This window comes from Schistocerca piceifrons, chromosome 11 (genome assembly GCF_021461385.2).
Source record: "Schistocerca piceifrons isolate TAMUIC-IGC-003096 chromosome 11, iqSchPice1.1, whole genome shotgun sequence".
Classification (NCBI taxonomy): domain Eukaryota; kingdom Metazoa; phylum Arthropoda; class Insecta; order Orthoptera; family Acrididae; genus Schistocerca; species Schistocerca piceifrons.
This window is the reverse complement of record NC_060148.1, coordinates 100175403-100185475: the sequence shown is the minus strand read 5'-3', so window position 1 is coordinate 100185475 and position 10073 is coordinate 100175403.

Below are 10073 nucleotides of genomic sequence, written 5' to 3'. Positions count from 1 at the left end.
AATACGGGTAGCCGGAGTGGCCGTGCGGTTCTAGGCGCTATAGTCTGGAACCGAGCGCCCGCTACGGTCGCAGGTTCGAATCCTGCCTCGGGCATGGATGTGTGTGATGTCCTTAGGTTAGTGAGGTTTAATTTGTTCTAAGTTCTAGACGACTGATGACCTCAGAAGTTAAGTCGCATAGTGCTCAGAGGCATTTGAACTATTTGATACGAGTAATGTATCACGAAGCAAATACCGTCCGCACTGGTGGAATGTTACGTGATACCACTATTACAGCGCCATCTATCACAAAGGGAAAAAAGTGGTCCAACTAAAAGATTCATATTTCTTTACGTTCTATGCAAATATGTATTAAAAAATGAGGGTTTCTCTTTAAGAAAACGCAGTTGATATCCGTTTGACCTATGGCAGCGCCATCTAGCGGGACAACCATAGCGCCATCTGGTTTCCCCCTTCAAGCTAGATAAGTTTCGTTCTTTGCAGTTTTTTCGTTTGATGCTTATTTCATGAGATGTTTGGCCCGGTCACGATCAATGGACTACCCTATATAGCAGAATACGACTACACAACAGCAAAAAAGTGTCTGGCGCAGCTGGTAGATCGGTTACTGCTGCGACAATGGCAGATTATCAAGATTTAAGTGAGTTTGAACGTGGTGTTACAGTCGGCGCACGAACGACGGGACACAGCATCTCCGAGGTAACGATGAAGTGGGGAGTTCGTCGTACGGCCATTTCACGAGTATACCGTGAATACGAGGAACCCGGTAAATCATAAAATCTCTGACGTCGCTGAGGCAAGAGAAAGATTCTGCAAGAACGGGACAAACGACGACTGAAGAGAATCGTTCAGCGTGACAGAAGTGCAACCCTTCCACAAATTACTGCAGATTTCAACGCTAGACGAACGACTCAATCAAACACTATCGATATGGGCTTTCGGAGCCGAAGGTTCACTCGTGTACCCTTGATGACGACATGACACAAATCTAGACGCCTCGCTTGGGCCTGTCAACACCGACATTGGAATGTTGATGACTGGAAACGTGTTGCCTGGTTGGACAACCTCATGAATCGATGTACCTGCATGTCAGCAGGGGACTGTTCAAGTTGGTGGAGGCTCTGTAATGGTGTGGGCGTGTGTAATTGGAGTGATATTGGCCCATTGATACGTCTAGATGCGACTCTGTCAGGTGATACATACGTAAACATTCTGTCTGATCGCTTACATCCATTCATGTTCATTGTGCATTCCGATAGACTTGGGCAATTCCAGCAGGAGAATGCGACACCCGACAAATCCAGAGTTGCTGCAGGAACACTCTTCAGAGTTTAGACACTTCCGCTGGCCACCAAACTCCCCAGACATGAACATTATTGAGCATATCTGGGATGCCAATCAATGTGCTGTTCGGAACAGATCTCCATCCCCTCGTACTGTTATGGATTTATGCACAGGTCTGCTGGATTCATGGTGTCAATTCCCTCCAGCACTAGTTCAGCCATTTGCGGAGTCCATGCCACGTCGTGTTGCGGCACTTTTGCGTGCTCGCGGGGGCCCTACACGATATTACGCAGGTGTACCAGTTCCTTCTTCCCATGAACCATGGACCTTGCCGTCGGTGGGGAGGCTTGCGTGCCTCAGCGATACAGATGGCCATACCGTAGGTGCAACCACAACGGAGGGGTATCTGTAGAGAGGCCAGACAAACGTGTGGTTCCTGAAGAGGGGCAGCAGCCTTTTCAGTAGTTGCGGGGGCAACAGTCTGGATGATTGACTGATCTGGCCTTGTAACATTAACCAAAATGGCCTTGCTGTGCTGGTACTGCGAACGGCTGAAAGCAAGGGGAAACTACAGCCGTCATTTTTCCCGAGGACATGCAGCTTTACTTGATAGAGCAGCATGGAGAGCTGCATCAAACCAGTCTCAGGACTGAAGACCACAACAACAACAACAACACCAGTTCCTTTGGCTCTTCAGATTATGTAGGAAACTAATGTAGTAGCTGCTTGCTCCTGTAACTACAGCTGCCTACACTCTTATTGTTGTAGGTAATCTTTGGTGTGAAAAAGACTGAAGTTAGAGAGTCAAGGACAGAGATATTAGCCTGCCGCCTCAAGGTATATGCCGGCTCAAAGTACGTTCCTGTGCTCTACACACAAACACACAGTAATAAATTTATAAATCTTTAAGGTATGTTTACATCAACTATACAAAAAGAGAGACACATTCTGTGCAATTGGTGTCGAGTGCGCTCTCAAGATGTGCGGGGTTTATCTAGAAGCGGCGCACCTGGCAGTCAGCTCGCGAAGTAAGAGATAAGCTGATATTTGGGTCCCCGTTATCGGAAATCAGTGCAAGAATTTTCCGTTCAGCGTCCGTCGGGAGCAGCGAGGGCCGAATTTATGCCAATGAACGTCGATCTGCACGTGGAGTTCGTACTGGGGGGGGGGGGGGGGGGGCAGTGGGGAGAAAAATCTGCAAGGGAGGTTTCTTCGACAGAAATAGATACCTCGTTAAGAGTATTAACGGACTCTCGAAACATGACTCGAATCACACACCATCCCCTTCTATCAGACACGATGTTTGACAAATCGTAGATGCACGGGTACAGTACGTCTTCTCTCAGTGAGAAAGCTGTTTAGGTACTACCAACTGCGACATGGTCGCGTTTTCAAACAGTGATCCAATACTGTCACATATTTTTATTTCAGTCTTTGATCACAATATGAATTCTTTAGACGATGACCGATTTATCTAGATCTGAGGATGGTCATTACGGACTGAAACCGGTCATTGTCTAAAGAATTCGTATTGTGATCAAAGACTGAAATAGAAAAAACATTTTAGGTACTGTATCTCACTGCAGAGTGGCTATTACGAGGTGATCACATGCCATGTTTTCTCAGGCATGTGAGTACCTCAGAGAACCAAGTACATTACACTGACGGTCGGAACTAAGCGTGGAGTGGAGTAAAACCTCCACATTTTTTATTCTGTTCTCAGTATCGGTTGGCGTACTACATGTCACGTGCATTTCTCGATCGACTTTCCCGATTCACTGACGCAAATTGCAGCCCTCTGTAGCTATCGGCTTCGAATTGTAGCGTGCAACATGTCGATGTGTAACGTAACTACTATGTCGATGCACGAGAAACAACCACGGAAACTGAAGGGTATAAATTCCGAAAGTCTGTCCACACATTGGACACCCTCTTCTTCAGCATGGAAATGCTGACCTTTGCGATATCTGCAACAATCCGACGCCTTGGGTTGTCTGTCGTCGCTTGGCGCAGTCTGTTTCCAAAAGTTAAGGAACGGCTTCGAGGACTTCACTTTGATAGTGATCGAGCGATGCAAGCAGAGTGAGTTTGTGGCTCCGTCCAGCCACCCGAATATTCTGCAGTGATGGCATCAACAAAGCAGACTCCCGTTGACAGAAACTTATTCGTCCCAAGGGTGACTATGTTCAGAAATAAATATCTAGACATGAAGAATAAAGATGTACCATGATAATAACGTCTATTTCATTTCAAAAGCTTGTGGCATCCCAGCGACAGTTGTGTCGTAAAGTCATGACAAAAACTTGAAACGAGAAGTACAGGGTGTTCAGAAAGTCAGTATAAATTACTTCAGGTAACCCCAAAGCCAATAATCACGGAATAATGTAGATAGAGAGGAACAAACTGACACACATGCTTGGAATGACGCGGGGTTTTATTAAAACCAAAAAAATACAAAAGTTCAAAAAAATCTCCTACAGATGGCGCTTCCTGATCAGAATAGCAATAATTAGCATAACAAAGTAAGACAAAGCAAAGGTGATGTTCTTTACAGGTAATGCTCAATATCATCCATAATTCCTCAACAATATCTGTAGTCGAGGAATAATGTTGTGAACAGCACTGTAAAGTATGGCCGGAGTTATGGTGAGATCACGATACAGTTGCGACTTCAGGTAACCCCAAAGCCAATAATCGCACGGACTCAGGTCTGGGCACCTGGGAGGCCAAGCATGACGAAAGTGGCGGCTGAGCACACGATCATCACCAAACGACGCGCGCAAGAGGTCTTTCACGCACCATCTGTCGAACATGAGAAATTTGTTAACGTCGAGTATAGATTTAAGTGTCTGGAAGTCGTTTCTGAAAGTATTTGTATGGAGTGTAGCCATGTATGGAAGTGAAACATGGACGATAACCAGTTTGGACAAGAAGAGAATAGAAGCTTTCGAAATGTGGTGCTACAGAAGAATACTGAAGATAAGGTGGGTAGATCACGTAACTAATGAGGAGGTATTGAATAGGATTGGGGAGAAGAGAAGTTTGTGGCACAACTTGACTAGAAGAAGGGATCGGTTGGTAGTACATGTTTTGAGGCATCAAGGGATCACAAATTTAGCATTGGAGGGCAGCGTGGAGGGTAAATATCGTAGAGGGAGACCAAGAGATGAATACACTAAGCAGATTCAGAAGGATGTAGGTTGCAGTAGGTACTGGGAGATGAAGAAGCTTGCACAGGATAGAGTAGCATGGAGAGCTGCATCAAACGAGTCTCAGGACTGAAGACCACAACAACAACACAACTGTTGAACATTTTGTGAACCTTGTTTTTTTTTTTTTGTTCTAATAAAACCCCATGTCATTCCAAGCATGTGTGTTAACTTTTACCTCTCTATCTACATTATTCCGCAGTTTATTAAGTTTTCAAGTTGATACTGACTTTTTGATCAGCCTGTATATCTAGCGACGAAATAAATGTACACGAACCTTATGCGTTTCACCGACCGCATAGGCGGCTTGAAATTTAATCTTAGTATGAAGGAGTAAACTCCTTAAATGTAATAACTTTTATGCAAGTAATAAGGGAGAAGAACGCTGCTAGGTTGTTTTTATCTCCGCTCTCTTCGGTTGTTTCTAGTAACAGAAAGCATACATATTGTACCGTGAAAGTTAGAGGTTGGTAGTATATATAGTATATTAAAGTTTATATGTGAGTTATTTCGATATACAGTGAGCCCTCTGTCATGTTCCTTGCAATGAGTTAATTTTTCTTACGTCGTTTACAGCTCCGCGATTTTGGCGGCTGCTGCTTCAACGGACGCCATTGTTTGTCGACCTATAAAGCGAAATCGTAGCGGAAGCGCAGATGTCACCCGCTTTAACATTTAACAAACATTTTTTCACAGCAATGAGCCACAGCGGAGAGTAGTTTTAAGATTTTACTTTTCATCTTACGCCGAGAGCCTGGATTTGACTACCACAGCTTGAATATGATGGTAAGAGGAGTATTCTTTGAGTGTTGTGTGGGTCCACAATAATTTTCAGTATTTGAGTCCATGCTTTTAAAGTATAACTAGGCCGATGTTAATTATAATATTTTCATTTTCATGTAATATTCCTGGAAGTAAATCAGTCCATTATGTTTGTGATTTTACTGCTCAGTTGCGAGTCACGTAAAAGTAAAACCAATTTGGAAATAATTTTCTAAAATAGTTAAATAACTCAACAGTCAAAAACCAAAGTGCATATTAAAATCTCTTTGAATTATAGATTTCAAGTAAAATTCATTTAACAATGTTTGCATATTGGTCCACATAACTACACTCACGCGTGTTTTTAATGACACCGAACATATGAGAAAAAATAAATAGATAAATAAATATAGCCTACTCCTCCCGAAGGGCCACTTCAAGCTTCAAGCATTTCCACATTAAAAAATCGGAGTCTGCATCTACATCCATACTCCGCAAGCCACCTGACGGTGTTTGGCGGAGGGTACCTTGAGTACCTCTATCGGTTCTCCCTTCTATTGCAGTTTCATATTGTTCGTGGAAAGAAAGATTGTCGGTATGCCTCTGTGTGCGCTCTAATGTCTCTAATTTTATCCTCATGGTCTCTTGCGAGATATACGTAGGAGAGAGCAATATACTGCTTGACTCCTCGGTGAAGGTATGTTTTCGAAACTTCAGCAAAAGCCCGTACCGAGCTACTGAGCGTCTCTCTTGCAGTCTTCCACTGGAGTTTATCTATCATCTCCGTAACGCTTTCGCGATTACTAAATGATCCTGTAACGAAGCGCGCTGCTCTCCGTTGGATCTTCTCTATCTCTTCTATCAACCATATCTGGTACGGATCCAACTCCGGTGAGCAGTATTGAAGCAGTGGGCGAACAAGTGTACTGTAACCTACCGCCTTTGTTTTCGGACTGCGTTTCCTTAGAATTCTTCCAATGAATCTCAGTCTGGCATCTGCTTTACCGACGATTAATTTTATATGGTCATTCCATTTTAGATCACTCCTAATGCCTACTCCCGGATAATTTATGGAATTAACTGCGTCCAATTGCTGACCTGCTATATTGAAGCTAAATAATAAAGGATCTTTCTTTCTATGTATTCGTAGTATACTTGTCTACACTGAAATTCAATTGCCATTTCCTGCACCATGCGTCAGTTCGTTGCAGACCCTCCTGCATTTCAGTACAATTTTCCATTGTTACAACCTCTCGATATACAACAGCATCATCCGCAAAAAGCCTCAGTGAACTTCTGATGTTATCCAGAAGGTCATTTATGTATATTGTGAACAGCAACGGTCCTACGACACTCCCCTGCGGTTCACCTGAAATCAGTCTTACTTCGGAAGACTTCTCTCCATTGAGAATGATTGGAGTCGTTACTTTTCAGCACGCCCTCGTAAATATAACTGAAGTCCCATTATGTACGCCACAAGAAGATACATAGGGCCCTGAAATTCCCAAAATGCCAAGTGGTTTGAGAGAGAGCATCAACTACGTTCTGATGCGTTGTTCCCATCTAAAGAGTAGCCTTAGAATGACTGCAAAAAAAAAAAAAAATAAATAAATAAATAAAATAAAATAAAATGTTGTAAGAAATATGCGATGTATGCGCTGCCTGCAACAGGCAAGACTTAGGAGAGTCTCTGACCAGAGAGCTGTATGTTGCTTGTTGCTAGTCGGCAGTAGTCGACAGTAGTATGTAGTAGTCTGCGCGTGTCTGCGCGTGTCGGCAGTCTGCTCTGGTCGGGACTCTGGAGGATGAGTATTATTGTAGAAGGTAAAGAAGCAGCCTTGCGCATATCTAGTAATCTATGTTAACTGTCATCCAATTTCTTTCAAAAAATTGCCCCAATAATAATTGTTATAATATAAAGTAATCTTTTTTAAAAAAAAAGGTATTCTTTTCAATTTAAAGATTTTATTCAATGAATTATCTTTCCCTTCATGAATCACAAAGCATAGGCCAGTATTGCACGGAGCTGAGCCGAAATTTTTTTAGGTAATAGCAGATATATTCGCAGTTTTTATTGAGGTAAGAATTTTTGCTTTTTTATTCAGAGTACAGGGTCGTGGCGCAGCGTTGCTGTCGTCATAAAATTTACCAGGTTACTGAATTTTTTTTATTATTTCTGGGTTTAGGAATTGAATTTTGTGGTTACATTAAATGTGAATGAATTTCTGCACGGAGACTATAAATGGGAACCAATTTTGTTCAGAGGTTACAATATTTAAAATTCATTTAATTTAAATATTCCGTGGTGAGGTTACACTTGGTTTATATTTTAATTAAATATTTTTGTGGGGAAGTTACACTTGCCGACATCCGGCCAGGATCGTATTTCTTTATGAATCTTCTGAGAAGTAGTCATATATCTGCTCTTATTTACTGAAACGTAGTTTGCATCTGGCGCAACGCATTTACTAATTTGTCATTCTTGCTTTCACAGATCATCGGCAATTTGTTGCTCTCTGTTGTAATTGTGTTTGTTGCATTTTTGCATTGTCCTTGTTTCATTTGTGCTTAATTTTGTTTTGTGAAAAATGCCGCGAAAAACTGTTAACAGTACATCGCGATGTGCAATGAGTGAAATAGCCTACTCGAATAATTTGACCGATAATATTTGCGACACTCAGTGCAATAGTGATAATCCTCCATTTACAGACAATCAGTGCCTCCCGACCGCTAGTAATGATTTTCATCCTAATGATGAACAAATAAATTCAATTATGTCCTCTGTTAATTTAACGACAATTGATGACGCGGGACGTTCTGTGACAATGAACGCTGCCCATTTTAACACACCCGATTTACAAAATTTGAATTGTGAACAGATAAATTTTTCTAACGAAAATGAACAGTGTACTCAAAGTACGACAGATTTATTTGATTCCGATTTAGTGACCAACAGTGCACATCCGATTGGCAAACCTTTTCGAGAATCACAGAATGACCAAATGGTTACACAAAACGTGACAATTGCAGGTATGCCATCAAACAGCACAGAGAATAGAGTAGGTAATATTGGCTTGGATCAAATTATTGCTGCAACAGAATGAAAGACAAGACTACAATCACAAACAACTTATTCATGAAATTAATGAAAAACTAGACAACAATTCCAAATAGCTTAGTGACAGATTACAGCCGTTGCCGCGCAACGTGGTGATACTGAAGAACAATTACGTGAAGAAATTAAGGCTTGTGCTAGTAAAAGTAGTGAAGAAATTAGATCTGTTGCACAAGAATTAAGTAATACACAAGCAGCCACAACAGAATCACTTAGACACGAAATTAGTGCAGTCGCTAAACAATGCTCTGAAAACACAACACAGTTACGCGACGAGTTTAAATTAATGTCAGCAGAACTTTCACGCACACTGGATGCGAAAGTAGACGAGAAATTTGACCAACAGAAAAGCCAAATTGACGAACGTCTTAATCACCACCTACAAAACAGTGAAACGCGTTTCCGTAAATTCATACAGGAACAAAATAAAGTAAAACGACAAGTCATGGAAACAATTACTGCGCTGAGACAGGAAGATAAACGTAAATTGTTTACGAAAGCAAAAACATACGTAGACAACAATATTGCTACAGTATCAGACGAAATTAATACTGTCAAACAGTTGAACACCGAATTGCGTGATGAAATTTCCGATCTTAAATAAAAAACAGATACACACACAGTAGACTTTCAGACAGTGACTGACAGACTCGAACAATTAGAACTAATACAGGATTCCGATGTCATCAAAGGAGACGATAAGGAATTGAACGAAACCACACGTAAAATACAAAAACAAATTAATGCTTGTGATACTAAAAACGATGATCAGGTAAAAGCACTGACTGAAAAATATGATGAATTGGCCAGTCGTGTTGATGTTATCGAAAATAATAATGACGAAAATAATAATGACACATCTGACGATGCGTCACCAGTTTCGCTTAATCAAACAGCCGAATTTCAAAATTTACAGCAGACGATCAGTGAGATAGGTTCGTCCAATAATACATTACGTAGAAAATTGTCATCTTTACAGCAAGAAGTGACAGAGATGAAAAATGTTTCAGCCTTTAACACATCACAGCATACGCCACTCTGCGGACGTTTGTCAGACTCACACAGCCAGTATAATTTAGGTAATTTACAGAGAGTACGTGAGTTAGATTCCGAACAGTCACAGTCAAACAGATTCTCACGCAATCCTGAACCTGTTCAGACATACAGAGACGATAATTTTGATTACAAGCATTTTCTATCTGTAAGAAAATTTAAAGTATTTAAAAATGACAGAACACAGATTCACCCCTTGGATTGGATACAACAATTTAGCTTTGCTTTTCGACCGACTTGGCCAGTAACACATAAACTTGAATTTATTTGCAGTTTTTTGGAAGGCGAACCGGCAACTCGTATGAGACCGATCGCGAGACAATGCTACTCGGTAGAAGAATTTCAGAATGCTTTTCTGTCAGCGTATTGGTCGAAGACGACACAGCGCGGAGTCAAGGATCAATTAATTAGTTAACCGAATTATGAGAACTCAAATTTTTCCACTGTCACGCAATTTTTTGAACACATGGTCCAACAAAACCAATACTTAAGTGAGCCATACAGTGAATCTGCACTTATCCAATTATGTATTTCTAAATTACCACGATCATTAAGAGTATCACTTTTGACGTGTCAGCAGAAAGAAAATATTTCGGCATTCAGAGATCCGTTACAGCTTTTGGAAGTTCAGCAATCAGATTATTCCTTCA